Genomic DNA, 22,947 nt, shown 5'->3' with positions numbered 1-22,947 from the left:
TATCCATATACTTTAACTAATATGTTATTACTGTAATCTTTAAACTGTAGGTGCACCAATTTGCTAAGATATTGTACTAAATTGAATATTTTACAAGTTGTTGGACCTTTCTGCACCCACCTGACAAGTTATTGTACTAAATCGAGCATTTTACAAGTTGTTGGACCAATCTGCACCCACTTGATAAGTTATTGTACTAAATTGAGCATTTTTCAAGTTGTTGAACCAATTTGCACCTGCCTCCCAAGTTATTGTATGGTGGGTGCAATTTACTCAAAAGGTTTTGCCGAAACGCAAGAGTGCTCTCGGTATAGCATAGCACTAACGTGAGAGTCCTTCCTGAGTGGGAATGGTACATGTTTTGGATAACCAAATTTTCAAAAAAGGAACACGGGGGAAAGAAGTAAGAAAGGATGGTAAAAGTAACATGTGATTCTAGTCATAGGATGGCAATGCCGGTGATGTTAGGATTTGCGATTTCGAGTTGGGTAGATGTATAGGGAGGTTGCTGCCTGGCAGTAGTGGCGGGCAATAAGTGGAATGGCAAGGCAGCAATAGCAGCACCCACCATCGTGGTGGAGGATGGTGGTTGGGCAATTTTGGTGGTGCAAGAATCATTCTTTGGCCGGACTAGAGAGGGAGCGGTCACGGGAAGGGAAAGGAATCCAGCAATGATGGTGTCCTTGGAACCGATAGGGGAGGCGGGAGTGTGAAATTTGTTGAACGTGGTTAGCCATCCGAGCTCTATGGTTGCGTGTTTATATAAGCTAGGAATAGCCCCTAGCGTGGTATATACATAGGGTTTGTTAGGATTACAATCTTGCAAAGCAAGTTTACAAAGATGGGACTCTATCTACAAGAGATATCGGAAAGAATGCTAACAACCTTTGAGATACATGCAACTAGTACAACTCATATTAGTTAACAGCCTCCCTCAATCTAACTTGTCTTTTATCTTCAAGTTCATATTGCGCTTAAATTCATCAAATGCCTAGACGCCTAAAGCTTGGGTAAAACCATCTGCAATTTTAATCCTTGGACGGTATGAGTTGAACCAGCAACAATTTCTATGCAACTCTTTCTCTAACAAAATTAAAATTAATTTCTATATGTTTAACTCTTGCATGAAAGATAGGGTTAGCTGATAGATAGGTGGCTCCCAAATTATCACATCAAAGGCATGGTGTCTGATCTTGCTTGACTCAGAGTTCTGCAAGAAGTGATTCAACCCAAATTATCTTAGTTTCATTTGCTAATGATTTATACTCAGCCTCTATGCTTAAACGAGCTCTATTGGTTGCTTTCTAACACTCTAGTGATGAGGTTTGGTCTGAAGAAAATAGCAAAACCTCATGTTGATCTTCGATTGTTGACATTCCCTGCCCAATTTGCATCTGAGAATGCACTCACCAATGTTGAGTTAGACTTGCTTATTGTCGTACCAAGATTTAATGTGAACTTAATATATCTCAAAATGCGCTTCACAATAGTCCAATGAGTAGTTGTGGGCGCTTGCAATATTTGGTGGACCTTGTTTATAACAAAAGCTAGATCAGGGTGAGTGAGTGTTAAATTGCAAAGGACCAACTATACTTCTATACCTTGTGCTATGTTCATCACTCAAGGCTTCTCCTTCAAATTTTGGCAGTTTTTCCAAGGTAGGCAATGGTGTTGAACAGGGCTTGCACTTGAGCATTCCTACTCGCTGAAGTAACTCAGAGGCATACTTCTCTTGTGAAAGAACAACACCTTGCCTTTCCCTCTTTACTTCAATGCCGAGAGGAAGAAATTTAATTCCCCTAAATCCTTCATTGCAAAGTCTGTCTTCAGGTCTTGTAATAATGTTGAAATTGCATCTTGAGAAGAACCGGTGACTATGATATCATCAACAAAGCATGAAAATAGTTACATCGTGTTTCTGATAAATAAATAGGGATGTATCTGACTTTGAACCTTTACAACCAAGATCATAAAGCTTAGAACTCAATCTAGAATACCAAGCTTGAGGTGCTTGCTTTAATCCATATATGGCCTTGTCAAGCTTGCAAACGAATTGGGACTTATTTTTATCCTCAAAACCTTAAGGATGTTTCATGTGAACCTCTTCTTCCAAAACACCATGAAGGAGCACATTTTGTACATCCAATTGCTTAACAACCCAACCTCTTGATACATCTATGAACAAAACTAACCTGATAGTGGCAATCTTGATAACAGGACTAAACATATCTTTATAATCAATTCCACACCTTTTCCTTGAATCCTTTTGCAACTAACATGGCTTTCTACCAATATATTGTGTCATTTGCTTTCTTCTTTATTATGTACACTAATTTGCAATTAATCAAGTTCTGTCCCTTAACTGGAGGAACAAGATGCCATGTCTTGTTTTTGACCATGGCTGAAAACTCTTCCTGAATAGCTTGTTTCCAATTGTGATCTCCTAGAGCATCTTGCAAATGCTCATGTTCACCTATTTTACACAAGAAACCATACCGTACAGTGCCATCAGTTGGTATTTTTGCTTTTACTATACCATGCTGTCCTCGTGTTGTGCACCTTAGCTCAGGTTCAGGTTGATGTTGAGGAGAAGATGCAGCAATCCTTGGTGAAGAAGTTGCAGTCGTTGAAGAGGAACGTACTGTACTGGATCTATGTGCTGGTGTAGAGGATCTAGGTGCGGAATCCTGAGGAAGATCCTCCTCGATTCACCTACCGGCTAACTCCTCCCGTTGCGCACTCTCATGAGCATGTGGCGATGGTGGACTGGGCTGTGGTGAAGGGACCGTGACACCCTAGGAGGAGGGGTGAATTGGGTGTTCTAAAATACTAAGGCTCCAAGCACATATAAAAACCTATTCCAATTTCTATTTAGATGTGCACTAGGTTTTTCTATGTGTTGCTATCTCTACCGCAAAAGAGTTTTGCACCACAGGTTCCAATCCTATAAACTACACATGGCAATTCTAGGAAAGGTAAATGAGAAATGTAAGTGCAATAAGAAATGCGGAAGGTAAATAAGGTAGAGAAGGCAAATTGCCTTCATGGTGACACGGCAATTTTTATCAAGGTATCGGAAAGAAAAGCTTTCCACTAGTCCTTGTTGTTGGTGCCCCTCTCCAGGGAATGCCCGCACAAGGGCATAAGCTATCGGGGATAGATCCCCAGTACCCGCAAGAAAGGAAGAAGACGGACTCCCACTAGGATTCCCCTATAATCCTACTAGGACTCATACCTTCTAATCCTACTAGGACTCCTACCTTGTAACCGACTGAGTAATCCCACCCCATGGAGATATAAAGGAAGGCAGGGGTACCTAGATCGACAGAACCACCTATAAAGGAAGGCAGGGGTAACCGACTAAGTAATCCTACTATGATTTGGCCCGAGATAAGATTGAAATTAGGATTGCGGGAGGTAGAGCAAGATCAGATTGGGCTATCAAGGATTGTCGCATGACACCCTAAGAGAGGAGGTTCGAATTGGGTGTTCTAAAATTTAAGGCTCCACGCACATATAAAAACTTATTTCAATTTCTATCTAGATGTGCACTAGGTTTTTCTATGTGTTTCTATCTCTACCGTAAAAGAGCTTTGCACCCTAGAGGTTCCAATCCTATAAACTAAACATGGCAATTCTAGGAAAAGTAAATGTGGAATATAAGTGCAATAATAAATGCGAAAGGTAAATGAAGTAAAGAAGATAAACTCTTGGTGTGGTGACACGACGATTTTTACCGAGTTATCAGAAAGCAAAGCTTTCCACTTCACCACCCTCCATATCACATTCCAAAGATGACCATTACGATATCAAGAAGATTGGGGCTTGAGCACATCACAGCCTCGTAGCATCCTTGAAGCACTTTGAAGATTCAGCACGACAAAGTATTCGAGGAGAGCTAAACTACTTGGGGAGGATCTGAAAAGTACTCAAAGGCTGTTACATTCAACTATGAAGCACTCGGGGGCTTGTCGGGGATAGATCCTCCATACCCACAAGGAAGAAAGAAGACGGACTCCTACTAGGATTCCCCTATAATCCTACTAGGACTCATACCTTGTAATTCTACTAGGACTCTTACCTTGTAACTGACTAGTAATCCCGAAAGGAGAGTAGAGGTACCTAGATCGGCAGAACCACCTCAGAGCAGAACCTAAACCAAGAACACCAAACAACACCCAAGCGTAGGACACAATATACAACACCTCAAACAGGATGTAGGGTATTATGCTACTCTAGTGGCCCAAACCTGTATAAATTTGTGTCTTATATCCTCACTTTTACCATCAAGCTCTAGGTCCAGCGACCCCCCACCAACCAATCTACTACCTCAAGATACCCCTCGGTAAGTTGCCGGGTATGAAACACTGACATAAGCTCCTCGGTCAAGTAACTCCGTAGGATAGCCAACGAGCCTTCCCCACACGCAAGTGGGTCTCCGGCTAGCTTCTCCTGGATGCCAAGGGTCTCTCCTCCCTTTCAAATGCACCAGCGACCACTCCACAAACGTGGTTGGAGGGTTTCGCAAGACTTACAAGCTCCAGATTTACAACTCTTGGTGTGCGCAAGCACCAAGAACAAAGAGGTGTGCAAACCACGCCTAACTCTAGGCTAACCCCTAAAGCATTGTGCTAATAGGCCTAAACTACCACTAATCAAGACCTAAGTCTTATGCTAATTGCCTTAATCTTCTCTTGAGCACTTTGGTGGATAGAACACATATGTATATGAAACTATAGCTTCTCCAAGCTCTAACACTCATGAAATGGCTGGGCAATGGGGGTATTTATAGCCCCAAGTCGATGAACTAGCCATTACATAGCTGTTATAACCTTCTGCATATCACCGACTAATTCAGTGGTACGCAGGGGGTAGCACTGAATGAATCGACGCATGCCACCTCAGCTAGCCGTGGAGCAACTGACACCTGGGCTCCATGTATCACTGACTGATTCGGTGAAACATCTTGAACAACACCAAATGGATTAGTGACTCTGAGCCGCAGTCTTCACCTGCCTTCCCTCACCGACTGATTTGCTATTCTTATCACTGTTCCCATCTTATGAATTGATGAGGCCTGAAATAACTTTGAAAAGTTCCAGAGCTGAATCTGAGGTTATCGCAAGCCAAGCTGATCACAACCGATTTATTCGGTGGCGATCCACTATTGAAACCAAATGATTCGATGGTCACAGTGCATGCTATCTTGGCCCTACTGTTGTCCATGGTCACTGACTGATTTGGTGACATTCCTAGTCATCACTATAAGTGAATTGTGTTGGTTCTCAATTCCAGTAGGATTCCCTTCAAGTCTTTACGTGTCTTTGTCCTGGCTCCAATACCATCATTTGTACGCCTTAGAAAAAGACTACTGTCATTTGGATGCCATAGAATTCTTCTACGTCTTTCATTTTCTTCTATTTTGATGGCTTTGGAATTCATCCTTAGGGCCTATAAACACCTAAAAGGTTCACCTTGCAAACACATTAGTCTCAATGACTATGTTTCTTAGAATCTCCCCCTTTTTGGTGATTGATGACAACATAATCAACTACTTTCTTGGATGCAATGCAAGAGCAAGAACATATGCTAATTTCAATTATGCAATGGATACCAAATTGAAGTAAACCATACCTTGCACTTACCAATTTGAAATCCCCTTATTTCAATGCAACTTTGCGCAAAAGGAACACTATTTCATCAAAAATAACATCTCAAAATATATAAACTCATCCCGTGGATATGTGAAGGCATTTGAAGCCTTTGTGCAAGGAGTTTTAACCAAGAAAGGTGCACTAAATTGATCAAAAGGCAAGTTTCTTTGAGTTGAGTGGGTGAAGGTTTGGCTAGCATGCGCATCCAAATATGCTCAAGGAACTGTAATAAGGTTTTTGCTTCAAAAGAAGTTTCGTTGGTTTGCGGAAATCAATAACTTTCCTAGGAAGTAGATTTACGAGATACATGGCCATGAGAAACGCTTCATCCCAAAACTTAAGAGGCATACATGCATTTGCAAGAAGAGAAAGGCCTACTTCTACAATATGCCTATGCTTCCTCTCAGCGGATCCATTTTGCTGGTGAGCATGAGGACAAGAGATGTGATGAGATATGCCTATCTTCTGGAAGAAGGATTTTAGCTTCTCATATTCACCTTCCCAATCAGATTGCATTGCAATGATCTTCCTACCAAATTTTCTTTCTACTAAATTTTGGAAGTTTTGAAAAAACTTTAAACACATCTGATTTGTGGCGCAAGAGGTAGATACAGGTGTATTTGCTAAAGTCATCAATAAAACTCACATAATAAAAATGCTTTCCAATGGAAATTGGGGCAGGTCCCCACACATCAGAAAATATGAGGTCAAGTGGCGAAAGGGAAACACTGTTGGATTTATTATAAGGTAATTGATGACTCTTGGCTCTTTGGCATGAATCACATATAGACTCACTTACTTGATCACTAAAACTAGGGAGATTATTACTCTCTAAAACATGCTTGACAATTGGAAAAGCTGGATGACCTAATCTGCTATGCCATCATAAAGTAGACGGTTTATTGACTCCAAGAACTTGGTTATGAAGACTTGTGCCATGGGACACTAAGGGATAAAGACCTCCTTCACATCTTCCTTGATGAAGGATTCTATTCATTGCTGATCCTTGATAAGAAATAAGTTTGGGTGAAATTCAATATAGGCATTATTATCAGAGGCTCATCGATGGACTGAAGCAAGATTTTTTTGTGCACGTGGTACATGAAGAACATTCTTAAGATAGATTGATTGACTTGGGGTTTGTAAATCTACATGACCAATGTTACTAATCAACATACCTGATCTACTGGCCATTGTACCTATCTCGCACCGCCAGCTTGTTGCACTTGCTTGTCACGTGTGGTTTTAAGGACAAAACCGAATGCACCCTTTATGCATCCTAGGATCAATTTTCATGCATAAACTGACTTCATCAGTGAATATCACAACATATATCATTACAAGACGTTCATAACTACAAAGTGACCACAATGTCTAAACAAAAAGAGATTACACAGTCGTGGACTAATCGCAGCAGAGTAGGCACCATCTTCGGGAAGTCAATCGGGGGCACGCCTAGAATTCCAAGTCTTCACGAGGTAGCCGTGTCTTGTAGCTTCTATCTATCGGAGCAGCAGTTGGGGAGAATAGCAGGGTTGAAAGGGAAAATAGTGAGTACACTTGGAGGCGTGTACTCTGCAAGTGGAAGGAATTATATATACATAACGTGCAGGATTAGAGCAAGGAAGGCTTTATTTGGTGGACTACAATCTCAAGTTTTAGTTGGTCAAATTTTAATTAAGCACCTAGAGAGATTATTAATGTAATGCTTCCCCAACCAGAACTAACTTAAGGTTAACCCTCTTATAACTAAACCCGAACCATAGATACCGCTTTGCGATCCACTCAAACCAGCTGACCATGTGAGGGTCCAGGACGCTCTTGATCGTGAGCATGACTATTATAACAGTTTTTAACACTCCGCAGAGGTGGTACATCTTTACCCATGAGTCGCGGAAACCCCGTCACGCTGTGCTGATCAGGCACTTATCACACTATCGAGGTATGATAGTACTATAAAAAATGTGCCGATCTATGATGAAAATTTTATGGCACATTTTTTATCATCATAGATCTATGATGTTTCTAGCTGAAAACGTCATAAAGTTTCACATCCAAGAAAATTTAGTGACAAAGTTAAGGAATGTCATAAAAATTGCTACTGTAGCTAAAAATAAATCATCACTAAATGTTACATGGTGGTTTTGTGACAATTTAAGGTCCGTGAAAATGTCATAAACCAACTAGAGTCCCACATGTAAGTTTAAGTTGATAAATAGGGAGGTAAAATAAAATAGAAAACGTGCTCCTCCCATCATCCCATGGGTTGAACCTATTACTGATCGAACTGAGATGAAAAAAGGGAAGGGAAATTTAAAGGAATGAGTGTCCATAGCAAGGCTCGAACCTATGACCTCTTGATTGTGCTGAGACAGCACTACCACTAAGACATGATCTGTGTATGTTTTTTAGATAGGATACATTTTATATATCTTGCTTCTAATAAATGTGGTCCACATGCTAGTTGCAGGCCCAAGCATCGGCTAGATATTTCTCATTTCTCAACACGGAGTCCACTACTTCAAGAGACTCACAGGCACCACGCTCCTGTTGGCTGTGATAAAGACTAGAGCTAGCGTCGGTGCGCAGTTCTGCAACTACTACAAGAAATTTGTTGATCTATGATGAAAATTTTATGACACATTTATTCTCATCATAGATCTATGACGTTTCTGGCTGAAAAAGTCATAAAGTTTCACATTCTAGCAAATTTAGTGACAAAGTTATGGAACGTCATAAAAGTTGCCACTATAGCCAAAAAGAAAATCATCACTCGCTGTTACATGGTGGTTTTGTGACGATATAAGCTCCGCAGAAATATCATAAACCAACCAGGGTCCCACATGTAAGTTTAAGTTGATAAATAAGGTGGTAAAATAAAATAGAAAATGTGCTCCTCCTGTGGGTCGAACCTATTACCGATGAATGGGAAGTCTTTATCGCGACCGGATCCCACATGTAAGGTAAGTTTTAGGTGAGTGTGGTAGTTGGCGGCACAAAAGCTAGCACTAAAATAGTTTACCCATTGCCGCGCTCCCACGATAGGGAATAAAGAAGAACAGAGAGAAGGTAGCCAGGACGGAGCACTCCGGCCGAGATCTGCGCCTCCCCACGGCGGCTCAGTGCTACGGCAGCAAAAACCTGGTGCTTTCTGCTACGGCATGTCAATCTGGTTAGTAATTTTGAGTTGAATTCACCAAAATTTAATTTTGCATTGAGATCTTTCAATGTCAGTAATTTTGAATTGAATTTGCCAAAATTTCCTAGATGGATAGACGTTGGCTACACAGTTGACAACTATTTATCCCCAAGCATGAGAAAGGGGTCAGTGATTTCATGGAATTTGTTAAGAGTAGAAGCTCTGATGATGAACAAATACTATGCCCATGTCATGGATGCCTGAATCAGTCTAGATGTACTGTAGATGTGGTGGACCTGCATGAATGGGATGGCAAGCACCTACACTAGGTGGATCCATCATGGAGAAACATTTGAGGATAGGGTTCAGGAAAATGCAATTCTACAAGATAATGGGGTTCAGGAAAATGCAATTCTGCAGGATGATGGGGTTGATGAAATTACAATTCTTCCAGATAAGGGGGTTGTGGATAATGTAGTTCAACAAGAAGATGGTGATCAGGAAATGGTTAAGGAAAATGAACACATACAGGATATGGAGGAAGATGAAGGTACTAAAGATGGACTTCATGAAATGATAGCTGACAGGTGCCACGCTAATGATCTTGAAGGGAAAATGTTAGAATGTATAAACAATCATATAAACCATAAGGTGTCACCAGGATTGTTAATGGTCCTTAAATGTCATATCTGACCGACAACTCTAATAAAGAACAGTGAAATAACAATCACCAAACTAGAGATAGGGGTTTAATTCTAAGCATTTCCACTTGCTTTGGTGAATCACTATTTATAGGAGATCACATCTGCACACGGGGATAAACATGCTCAAAACACACTCAAGGAGTAAAGAAACACACCCGTGAGCAATCAGAGGGAAACACACGGATCCATGGGCCCACAAACAAGGGAAAATGGACCTAATTCTGCACCAGACCCCATGTACCCACATGAGGGCCCACTAAACAGCATCCCAAATGAAAGGCGGTGCGTGGGGCGACCCCAGGGGTTCGGCCGAACCCCCAGTTCGGCCCAATCACCCGTAGCACCTCTCGCGCTCATCCTCCATGTGTCACTCCCTCCGGATCTCCCTATGGCGGTTGCAGGGGTTTGGTGCAAAGCAAATGAACCTGGACGTCGATTCCTTCACAAGTGGAGGCAATAGGGGGGATAATGCTTAGGATCTCCAATCCCCCAAGGCTCCCTCTCCACTATAAAAGGACCACCTCCTCTCCGTTCAGCACACAACACACAAGAGAAGAGAAAAGCTCCACTCCAAGGCAAAGCCTTACCTCCATAGTGCTTAGAAAATAGGGAGAGAGTGAGGTGTAGTTTGGGGAAGTGCCGACCTGTCGGCACTACCTCGCGCTTGTACCTTGACGGATGCTTCCTTTGCTAAGTAAGTGTTCGTGATCTCCTATGGTGATGAGTCTCTTAGTAAGATAAGTTCTATCCTTTATTTGCTTGTGGGTTCATCGTTCGTCCTTGTGATGGGTTCTCTAGCTTAAGGACTTTAGTCTTATGACAGAGTCTGGCTGGATCTAGAGTAGTAATCGATAGCATAGACGTGGTGTCTAGGCTTGAGGTTGCCTTTGTTTGATACCTTTCCCCACAGTCTGAGAGGTAGGCGGTAGGTGGTGACAGCCCTATCCGTCACTTGTACCCCGCCACGTTCAAGTTCGGCGTAGAGCTAATAGCCGGAGGTGCTTGGCAGACCAGGCGTAAACCGGTGCCTGAAGTAAGTAGTGGAGGTTGAGTTTATCTTATCCAAAGTCCCTAAAGCAATAGGAATCCTCTCTATCATCGCCTACCTAACTCTTGTTGTCCTTGGATGACTAGTTAAAAGACCTTTACACATATGTTCCTTTGGGAAAATATAAATAACGATACCCTGAATACTCTCGAGTGAAGTGCTACAATGGTATATTCATGCGCTTGCAGATTTATTCGTGAACGTTAAGAAATACCAACAAGCATTTCTGGTGCCGTTGCCGAGGAACGGTTGCTATATTATCTTCGAACGTAGTTCGTCCTCGTATCTTTTATTTTATATTTCTCTTTCTTTTATCCTTTCTTTACCATGAAAAATACACCTATCCAAAAACTTTCTGCTCCTGAGGATGAGTTCTTAGAGCCACCACCCTTTTCAAATTCTATCATAGCTTTGAGCTATGAACTCCATCCTAACATCATTGCCATGGTTCGGGGACTAACCTTCTCTGGATTTGAAAATGAAAACCCTTACCTTCATTTGCAACGGTTTGAGGAACTGTGTTCATAATTGGTAATCCCAAGCATGACACAGGAAACCTTGAGGTGGAAGTTGTTTCCTTTCTCTCTCACAGATAGGGCGGAGCAATGGTACACTCACAACATGAAGAGTGCGAATGGTAATTGGGAAAAGCTTAAAGATGACTTTTGTCACTCATTCTTCTCTTTATCCCACATAGCCTCTCTCCGGAGTGACACTCTTGAATTTGAGCAATTAGAGAAGCAGTCCATAGGTGCAGCATGGGCTAGATTTTCACACCTTTTAGCATCAAGCCCAAGCTTGTCTATACCCGAAGATGCATCTTTACACATCTTTTGTACGGGGTTAGACATGACCTCTGCCCTACATCTCGACATTGCTGTCGAAGGTTCATTTGCACACAAAACTCCAAGGAAAAGAAATCCTAGATCACATTTTTGAAAACTCTTCCTTCCTCACCAATCCTAGCAAATCCCTCCGAGAGGAAGACAAGTTGAGCTACGAGGGTCCCTCAACATCCATTTTTGAGCCCTTCCATCTCTCATCCTTAGCTGTTGAAACCGCTCCCAAACCACAAACACCGAAGGAAGAAGAAATTCAATATTCGAAGTTCTCTTCCCCATTCAAGGATAATCCTTATGAAAACCATAGAAAGACCTCAAATTACCTCTGTGAGAAGGGACCTACGGTACCTCCTTCTCCTTCCAACGAAGCATTTCTCAAGAAGACCATGAAGGAGGAATGGTCGGAGGAAGTGGGACGCTCTTCCGAAGCAATCCGGATTAGCTCATCTTCACGACCATTTGTTGCTCCATGAGGGGAACTGCCATAGAAGCCCTTCATGACCCCACTGTCGAGGCTTGTATCATGTCCGAATTCCTCGTGGACAATTTCTTCGGAAATATTCCTCTAGTCCTGACCGACAGACTCCTCAAAAGTCCCTCATGACTCATCTTTGAATGTCAGGGGATCACAAGGGCTGTGCCAATCAAGATAGAAAAAAATTGAGGTTCATCTAGACTTCCACATCTATCCCATGCTCAATTTTGATCTTCTCATAGGCTACCCTTTGGAAAGACTCCACCTAGAAGATTCATCTCAAGGGAGCCTTGATAAAAAGCTTAGGAAATCCACTTCCGCCACCACTAGCTTTTGCTTATAAAATCCTAAGGCAAAACCTCTTTCGAGCAAAACCCCTTGGAGAAGGTGATGCGTGTATAAAGGCGTAGAACACTTTGCCTGAGCCTATTCTATATAAAGGCATAGAACTTTTTGCCCAAGCCTATTCTATATAAAGGTGTAGAAGTCTCTGCCCGCAAAGAAGATGACTTAGAAGAACTTCACCTTTGTGAAGCTAAGTGACCTTCATCACCCTCGATCGAGTTGTGTCCCTGTGGCCCTTGGAACGTTGTTCTCGATAGTGGTCAGGAAACAACCCCGATCTTCCATGATGAATCTCTTGAGAAGGAGAATTTTTGTGCCATGGACATTACCGAAATATCAACTCTGGAGGATGAGGCAAAGAAGTCCACAAATGAGCATGAAAGATTCTCTTTCGAATTCCCTAAAGATTCATGCTCGCGTAAGGAACCTTCAGAGTCCGCTTCACTTATTGCTGCATGCCTGTACGAGGACCACAACCACATTTTAGTCCTCGTTTCTAAAATATTTAGAAGGATGGTTGTGGATGCTTTTGTTTATTGTAAGCATTGCATATTTTGTGGATGCATTGTGGCACTAACCTTGCAGCTCAAGCATCAACAAATGGTGGTGATGGTGGGAACTACATCGCCAATGGTAGCTGCAATGTGAAGATTTCCCATGGTTGAGCTTGTGACCATAAACAAAGCACCTGGGAGATGGCCCGGACTTTCATTTTCCTTTCCAATAAAGTTTCCTTTTATCAATAAAAGCAAGAACATGTTTGTAGGATAGTATGCACCTTCAGGTATTTTTGGTCGCTAACCATTTCAGGTGAGGATTCAAAAGAACGAGGGTCATGCCATGCCCAAAAACATGGGAGATGCATCGACTGTACACTTGGTACTCTTTTGTGATGAAACACACTCTGAAGGAGACACCAACATCAAACACATGTTTTTGGTGTTGCGAGACACAGAAGTCCAAGTGTGGGGGACATTGGTGAGCACCTCGCAACAGGATGCATGCATACCAAAGATGGTGTTAGTTCTGTCTTGCCAGAAAAAAGAAAGGAAGGAAAAAGAGAAGAAAAAAAGAAAAAAGAAAAAGAAAAAGAAAAGAAGAGAGACGAAAAAAGAGATGAAAAAAGAAGAGAAAGAAAAAGAGATATGAAAAAAAGAAGAGAAAGAAAATGAGATATAAAAAAGAGAGAAAATAAGAAAGATGAAAAAAGAAGAACAAGAAAGGATATATAAAAAAAAGAAAGAGAGAGATGAAAAAAAGAGGAAGAAGAGAGTGAGCCGGCAAGCTTTACATGGATCAAAGGCCGCATTGTGAGCGTGCCTCCACGCCATGGCATTGCACCTTGATAGATATCATTTTGCCGCTTAGCTCCACCTACCCTTGCCCTCACGAGTGCGTGCTAGCCTAGGCTTACTCTTCATCCGATCCCAGCTATGCATAACCTTCGCTCTAGCAACCCCTGCGTGCATACAAACAAGAGGAATGCTCCTCTTCTTTTCAGGCCTTTGCAACTCCACTTCGTTTGGCACTTGCTCACATGCATGAGGGGGACGCACCCTACACCTCCAATCCTACAGCATTGTGCCAATGGAATCATGCCACCAAGGCCCATGGTTCCTGCACACTAGGGTCATGTGAGGCCTAGCCGTATTGCTGACCCAAGTTGGCATGGTCAAGTGCCTTCCTTCGCTAAAACGAAGGAGTCATCGACAACCATTGGAGACCATGACGCTGCTGCAGCAATTCCAAGGCATCCATCCTCATATGCTGCTGGTAAGAATACTCAGGTATGTGAAGGTAAGATTCACCAATCCTTTACTCATATTTATCTCCATATGAACATAGCTTGATCATATAAATTCATGCTTCCTTTGTTTATTTTCGTATGCTCTGGTTTGGGTGTTCTCACGTGGTACACCCGTAGGCTTTTTAAATTAAGCATGGTGCTTAGGTTAAAATAGCCTTCTTTGATCAAATAAGACATGGTGTCAAGTTTGATTCATGAACTGTTAGAGTTAATACTATCATAGACTATGGATGCATATCTTTTCTGGACTAACCCCTATAGGGAAGCTTTCAAATAGATGGGTAAGTCCTCAAGCTAAATTCATACTGGAGATAAACCAAGGACCAGGACACACTTCAACAAAAAAAATTGCACGACCTACAAAGGAGGCACATATCACCGTTCAATGTGCACTGTGAGTTATACTGCCAAATACCCCTTGTTTTTGTTCCTGCAATTTTATCTCAGCCTTGTTTGAGTTATGCTGAAAAGACAAAAAATTTAGTGAACAATAAGGTTTAAAAAAAAGAAACTTTCTAAAATAAAAGAGTCTCTCAATTTTTTTTGATGAAATAAAGTAATAGCAAGCATTTTGGGATCCATGCTATTTGAATCTCTGATTTTCCTTAAGAGTGGATATGAACAACAAATCTCAAGGCAAAAATGAAATCCTTTCAAAATTCTTTAAGCGTCCCATGAGTATTTGTTGTCCACTAACCTTTTGCAGGGAATAAAATAAATAACCAAGGAGCAGTGTACAATAACTGCAACACTAATACAACGCTCCTTGGTCCCATGGGAAGACAGATGCACGAGGAACCAAGTAGAACAAATACAAAGCTTTGCTTCATGCATATAAAGCTTAACTCTTGCATTTTTGTTCTACGCTTGGGGAGATTTGTTAGGTAAGTATCCCAAACACCTCGTGCATCCTTTCCCCATATTTCCACCTTGCTAAGTTACCCATCATGCCAAATTTACCATGATACAATAAAGATAAATATAATAAAACAAAACGAACTTTAGGCATTTCAAACCCTTCATGCGCCTTGATTCAATAAAATTTAGACTCCTTGATGTTTACAACCGGCAGAGTCCTTGCTTGTTTCCACTTTTGGTAAAAACAGGTACAAGAATAAGTGTGGGGGAGATCTCTCAAGCTTACCAGACGCACACTCATTTGAGATCTCCCACCAACATGTTGCACAACATCGGACGGTACAATCTGTAGTAGAATAGGACAAATGGACTCCAGAGGGGGACGAATGAACCTTCGGTTCAGCCGAACCACCTCTAACTCCCCTCAGTTCCCTCTTCATCCTCTTCAACAATAGTTTGTGCAACACAACCCTCTAACTCCCTAAATTATTGAGTTTAAACAAATTTTATGTTGATCACTAAAATTAAACTCAATGAACCTTCCTATCTCCTCATGACGAACATGCCTTTCCTATGGTTGGCTTGCATATTCTTTATTCCTCGCTAATATTCCTGTTACTTGTGAACAATTTTTCATAGGGAAAGCATGTCATCTAAGTAGTTGACGAATTAGATATGGTATGATGAAAGAAACTTTGCTTTTTCCTGCAAAGTACTTGGGAATTTTATCTTGCGAAAATTCAAAATCAATAGCTTGACTCCTCAATGATGATAAATTCCTACCAAAGCCATATGTTGACCACATTGAAAAAATACCTCATACATATGCTACTTATTTTTTCATTGAGCTTTGTAAAACTGTTGTGACCCTTGTGAGAAACTTGTCATACTTTCATGATCAAGATCACGTACAACCCACATTTGTATGCTAACTTCTACACTAGAAGTTGCACAAAACATGCCATCCATCCATCCATTCCACAAAATAAATGCTTCACTATATATGTTGATATCTCTCTCCAGTTATTGTTACAAAAGAGACATGGGGTATCAAAAAAAATGGACACATGAACGTCCAAGTAGAGAAAAAGAAATATATGGACACATGAAGGTCCAAGTATATAATAAAAAGAGTTGGACACATGAAGGTCCAAGTATATAAAAAAAGAGAAAGATAGCAATGTTCTCAAAACATTTACAAAGGGAGATTAATCATATAAAAAAGAAGTTTCCATAAATCCTCCATCCACCATCCACATATTCACACACATGCACATCTTGATCGGATTGTATGACTTGTTTTCTCCTTGGATCTGGTTTTTGACTTTGCAAAATATGCAATACAAATATGCTTCCTTTTCATCCCCTACCCTAAGCTCCACAAAAAGACTTATTAGAAGTAGGAAGAAAATAGGCAAGTCAAAGCCTTGGTAAGAAACCATACACATTGAGCGATTTGAGAGAACCATATACATTCGAGGAGCAAGACTATGTTTTGATTTGAAAATCTTTCAAAAAGCCAAGTTATTTGAGTAGCAGAAGTGAATATGACTTGATTCTAATCCATTCCATTCCTCAACCACCCAAGATGGCATGGTAGACACTTCAAAGTTCACAAGTACAGGTGAGGTTTGGAATAACTTATATGCAAGTATCATACCAGTCCAGGAGATGTTCCACCTTTGTCCTTCAACCTTCACTCGAGAATGAGCAAAGGGGTAAGTGTGAGGGTGTTGTTGACGGTCCTTAAATGTCATATCTGACCGACAACTGTAATAAAGATCAGTGAAATAACAATCACCAAACTAGAGATTGGGGTTTAATTCTAACCATTTCCACTAGCTTTGGTTAGTCATTGTTTACAGGAGATCATGTCTGCACACGGGGATAAACATGCTCAAAACACACTCAAGGAGTAAAGAAACAAACCCATGACCAATCAGAGGGAAACACATGGATCCATGGGCCCACAAACTAGGGAAAACCGACCTAACTCCGTACTAGACCCCATGTACCCACATGAGGGCCCACTGGACAACATCCCGGATGAAAGGCGGTGCTTGGGGTGACCCCGAGGGTTCGGCCGAACCCCTAGTTTGGCCAAATCACCCATGGAACCTCTCGCGCTCATCCTCCACGTGTCGCTCCCTCCGGATCTCCCTATGGCGGTTGTAGCGGTTTGGCGCGAAGCAAATGAACTTGGACGTCGGTTCCTTCACAAGTGGAGGGAATAGGGGGATATTCCTTAGGATCTCCACTCCCCCAAGGCTCCCTCTCCACTATAAAAGGACCACTTCCTGTCCATTCAGCACACAACACACAAGAGAAGAGAAAAGCTCCACTCCAAGGCAAAGCCCTACCTCCATAGTGCATAGAAAATAGGGAGAGAGTGAGGGGTAGTTTGGGGAAGTGCCGGCCTGACGGCACTCCCCCACGCTTGTACCTTGACGGATGCTTCCTTTGGGAAAATATAAATAATGATACCCTGAATACTCTCCAGGTGAAGTGTTAAAACGTTATATCCGTGAGCTTGCTGTCGGTGTTTTAGACTGGCAACCCAGTGGTCTTTTATGCGGTAAGGGTCGTCAAGAATCAAGGAATCAATGGTGACGCAAGGAACACGATTTAGACAGGTTCGGGCTGCTAGATCGCGTCATACCCTACATCCTGTGTGTTGGTTTATATTTGATGAACTGGAGTTGTTCTTGTGTCTTTTGAGGGGGGTCCCTGCCCGCCCTTATATACATGGGAGGGCAGGGTTACAAGTCTGAGTCCTAGTCAGGTACTATTACAGAGTTCTACTCGGTAATGGCCCGAGTAGTTTTCCATAAACATACTTGACTAGTTCGAGTAGGATACGCCCATCCTTGTTCTGATCTTGTCCGAGTACGTCCCTTGGTGGGCCGTCCAAGGCCTACTCGTGGACCTGGGGTGTATGCCCGACAAGCCCCCGAGTACTTTGTAGTCGTGCACCACAGTCTTGGGCACTGCGGGCACTATCCAAGTAGCTAGTCGTAGAGGTTGCAGACTGAAATGCTCGAGTACTGTCGCGTGGCTAGAAGGTACTCTTTTTGTTCCTTCGAGTTGTTTCCGTCCTGAGTAATTTTATATGGTAGTGCGATGTCAATCGCACTCCATATGGAGTAGCCTCCAAGCCTTAGGTTGAGTCGAAGAGTCAAGCTTAGGGTCAAACTAGCTTTTGTCCATTTTACCCTTGGAGATCTTGGGAAAAATGAAAAAACTGACCAACGGGTACGGTACCCGCAGCCCCCGAGCACTTGGGCAATCTCTGTCGTTGAAGTGGTCAGCAGTCCATTGAAAAGAGTAGCCGTTGAGTGTTTAAAGGCGATTAATCTGCAATTAATCTGTCCGTTGCGCAACTGACGCATGGGAATCGGAGCTGGCAGAGATAAAAGTGGAAGGTACCCTTTCGGTTGGTTTTATGCCGTACGGTAATCAGATCTGTTTTTCTGCCTCCCCTGTTCTTCTGCTCCACATTTGCGCCGCCGTAAGTGCCACCGCCGCCATTGTCGTCCCTTGGGGGAGATCCGAGGGAGAGTATCATTTTAGCTTGAAGTTGAGTCCGTCGGATGCGCACTAAGAAGATGGGCAAGAAACCCGAGAAGATCGAGGGCCAGGCTCCAGCGATGGGCAAGGCGAAATCCAAGAAGGTGAAGGAGCTGGTGCTGCCGGCGCCGAAGGTGGGGCCGATGAACCAGACTGCACCGCCGCCGCCTAGGGCAACCTGGCAACATTCAGTGATAAAGGAGGAGGCCGTTCAAGCACTAGTCGATGCGAAGCTTCTTCAGCCGAAAGAAATTCTAGAGTGGCTCCCCGCATTTCCCAATGCATGGCAATTTGAGGAGCATCCAGGCGAGATAGTGATGCTCGCACACTTTGTGGAGAGGGGGTTGGCGGTGCTCACCTTGGACTTCTTCAGAGGTATCCTCGAGTTCTACAAACTCCAACTTGTCCATTTGAACCCCAACGGTGTACTGCATATGTCGATTTTCGTACACCTCTGCGAAGTGTACTTGGGAGTTCATCCGAGTATCGAGTTGTTTAGGAAACTGTTTCGCTGTAAGCCGCAGCCTAGTGTCCATAGGACAGAAGTCTTTGGAGGCACCAGGTTCCAACTCAGGAACTCGGGCGTATATATTGAGTATAATTTGACTGACTCCCATGGGGAGTGGAAAAAAAGGTGGTTCTACATCGGGAACCATGAACCTCGCTTGCCTGTGGTGACTGGTCACGTGCCCAAGCATGCAGAATACTGGGTGAGCGAACCTGAAGATACTCCCGAGCTGGATCACCTGATGCAGCAAATCACCGAGTTGAAGGCACTCGGGCTAACTGGGATTAACATGGCGGCCAACTTTTTGAAGAGAAGAGTTCAGCTGCTTCAAAAACGTGCTTACTCTGGAAGTGAGTACACAGGTCTTAAAGATCCATCGCGTATGTCCGATGAGGATATATCCGATGATGATGTAGAGGCGCTGCTGGCCAAGTTTTTCAGGAACTACCAGGGAGTACTAGTAATCCCCGCGGCTCTGCATCAGTATGACGCCTGGTATGAGCCAGAAGTGGTATGTCTTTTGCACCTGACTTGTTCTCTTTTGACTTATGTGATATTTGTTGTTGATACCGACTAGTTGTTTGTAGTCTCAAGTTCTTGCCGGCTACTTGGCGCAGTCGGAAGAAGAGTCAGAAGCTGTTGCTGAGGAGTCGGAGGACGAGCCTTCTCCTCCTGTCAAGAGACACAGAGTAGTCCGCAAGATGTCTGCGGCTAAGTCTGCTTCAACCCCTGAGAAGTCTCGAGGGACCAAGGTATGTAGTCGTGAGCGTATCTGTAGCTGATGAATTTGAGCTTGCTATTGATGCGACGAATTTTGTCTTGTTCGTAAAGGCTGATACGACGCTTGGTGATGATGAGGCTATTTCTGAAGAAATGGTCGTGACCGACCCAGAAGTCGATAATGTATCTGTTGACATGGTGCCGGAGAAGGTGCCATCAACAGAAACTGGAGTAGCCCCCGAGCTATCCGTGCCGACTCCATCGCCTGCCATGCCACCCATTGCTAACCAGACGGTCCTAGGGTTACCTGCTGAATCAGCGGGTGTTGTAAAGGAAGTGTCGCCAGTACTCGCTACTGGTTCTTTACTGTCCAGTGTGATCGCCAGTGGTAAGTGTTCTGCCCCGGCTAGATTCGTTGATCCGAGTGGATTTGTAGTCTTGACCTTTGCTTTACAGGTCTTGGCGAGAAGACGATGCCGACGGTTGTTCCTACAGCACCAATTACTCGGCCACCTGTTGTCGAGAAGAAATGTGTGCGACTTCCGCCACGCTCGACTCGGTGAGCTTACTTTACCCGATGTATATCTTTAGGTCATTTTGAAGTCGTCTAATGACTTGTCTTGATGGAGGTATGCGGAAGAAACTATCCCTGTGGAGGCAGGGGTAGGGTCGGATCCCCTGACTATACTATCTGCTCCTTTTGAGGATTTAATTGTTGAGGAGGTGCCCGGGGTTGACGCCGGTCATCTTGGAGCTACCATGTCGATGCTTCAAGATGTCATCCGTTCGGCGGAAGTTCTCGCCGCTTTATCGGGTTCCGGAAGTGCTGCCTTATCTGCATCTACTGGCGGATCACTGGCCGTAGTGAGTGTTGAAAAAACCAAAGAAGCAACTGCTCTAGGTATGTTTCTGTAGTCTTGTTATTGTAGTCGTAGCAGGCGGTTGACTGACGATAAATGATGTAGGTGCCATTTTGGGTACAACTCCTCATCTTGCTGAAAGTACTCAAAGACCGGTGGTCACCCTGCCATCCAACTTGGAGTTCCAGAAGGCCATCGATGTTTTCCGGAGCTTCCAGGTAAATTTTCTTGTTGAGTTGTTGCATGACCTGAGTAGTTGTGAGGCTTGAAACTCACCACTCCATACTCGGACTTTTTCAGGAACAAAGTCATCAACTGGAGCAGGAATGTGCCCGACTGACAGAAGCTCTGAGGGTTCATGAAGTTGGGGCAAAGTCTTTTGCCGTGGAACGCACGGATCTCGCGGTTCTGCAGCAAAAACTGGAGAGCCGCTACAAGTCGCTGAACAAGAAGTATCAAGGTAAGCATTTCGCCTACTCTGGTTGTGTCCAACTGTAGTTGGGCTGTGGTTGAGTTTTTTGTCTTGTAGAGCTCAAAAAGCAAGAGGCGGCTGCAAGGAGCCAAGTTCTTAACTGGAGAAACGTGCACGACAGAGTGGCGGATGAAGCCGAACATCTTCAGGCTGCGCTGACGGAAGCACAGGCTGCTTGCGAACATCAGCGGGACCGAAAGATGCAAAATGGCGTGATGCTTGCCATGGCCATGGGGGCATTAAGAGATCATGCCCAGACCATGGGAAAACTTCGGGGCGAACTCCAAGAGCTGTCTGTAGTAGCTGAAGACTTGGTGAACACCAGAGCCCCCGTGGAAGAAGGCGCAGGGCCGCAATCACTAGTCAAGCGATTGAAGGCTACCCCGAGTAGAGTGGTGGGACTTTGCAAGACTGTTTGCAAATAGGTCCTTGTAGTTGTGAAGTCCTACTACCCGAGGGCAGACTTGGTGGCAGCTGGTGATGGCGTGGCCCGCAACTGCACAGAAGAGGCATATGCGCAGTACCTCGAGGAGGCGGAGCCTATTGCATCGAAGATGTCGGAGTTTGTCTCTTTAGAAGAGCCTTGAGCTTTGTATGCACTCTTCTACTTGTGTCGAGTATTTTGAACGATACTTTTTGATAAATGGATATTGGACTTGTTTGCTGTCTTGCAAAGGGTAGTTTTACTCTAGCTTGTCCGATCCGAAGCCCCGGGGTCAGCTGAGCCTGACCCTCTGGGGGAGGAGCTCCGCCTCGCCTGACCCTGAGTCCTGGGGTCGGCTAAGCCTGACCCCTGTGAGGGTAAAAAACTCCGCTTCGCCCGAGCCTGAATCCTGGGGTCGGATGCGCCCGACCCTTGAGCGGAGGGTCAGAGTAGTCCGAGCCCCCGAGATAATGGTGTGAACATAGGCCACACCTGGCTTGTAGTAGTCCTGAGTGTCGAGTAGTCGTAATGCTTGTCGAGTACTCGTCTTTCGAGGAACACGGGTGTACTGTACTTTGTCCTTTGTGGATGCACGGGTGGACTGTACTCTTTTATCCTTTGTGGCGCAAGTACCGTCACGTGGGCGAAGTCAGGAGTTGCTAGACTCATTGATCACGGGTGCATGGTAACTCTTTGGCAGGTGGTAGTTGCGGCATTCGACTATAAATAGAGCCATCTGGTGAGCGAACCAACTCAAGTTCCTGATCAGCGATGGACTGCCTTCGGTTGCTTCTGTTTGAGTGTAGAGAGCCGTCAGAAAGTGCACCGGTGCTAGAAGATTCCTCATAGATTGAGGCCACCTTCCCTCCACAGACTCCTGCGCTCGTAGGGATAGCCGCGATGCTAGAAGAATCCTCGTAGGAGGTTTTGTCGCATGCCTCATCTTGCAGCTCATGATCCAGTGGGGTACGTGCTGGAACTTGCGAGTGATGGGTGATGAGTGCCGCGGTCTTTATCCCGCTCTCTGAGAGGTGGAGGTGTGGCCGTAGATTGGATTGGCTCTGCAAGGCTAGCAAAAGAGCAGCCTTGGTTCCCTCTAGGCGCGTCGTGCTGGATTCTTCATTGCCGCTGTCAAGGTAATGGCAATGCTGGAGTTCCTGGCGTTGCCTTGGGTAGAGTACCTAGGTATGGCTGCGTTTTGCGCAGCTTCCTTGTGTGTGGGCCCTTCCCCTTGTGGTCGGCAGACCTGAGTGGCCTTGTGATATAGTAAAAGCCTGAGGCTTAAATGCAGCCCGCCAGTAGGCAGTTTCTTGTAGTCTTCGTGTATTCCGAGTACTTGTACTCGTATGTAACCTGATGTATCCTTGTTTCAATAAAGAAATATTGATACGGATATTTTATACCAGGGCAATGATCCTTGTTGAGCTGAAAACTCTTGTCGAAGCTGAGATATCTTGAAGTCGGTAGTTGGGCAGTTGGCCCAAGTAGTCATCATGAGATATTGCCTTGAAACAGTTACTCGGA

This window comes from Setaria viridis, chromosome 2, assembly GCF_005286985.2.
Source record: "Setaria viridis chromosome 2, Setaria_viridis_v4.0, whole genome shotgun sequence".
NCBI lineage: Eukaryota > Viridiplantae > Streptophyta > Magnoliopsida > Poales > Poaceae > Setaria > Setaria viridis.
The sequence above is the reverse complement of the archived record's forward strand: the minus strand, read 5'-3'. Positions refer to the sequence as shown.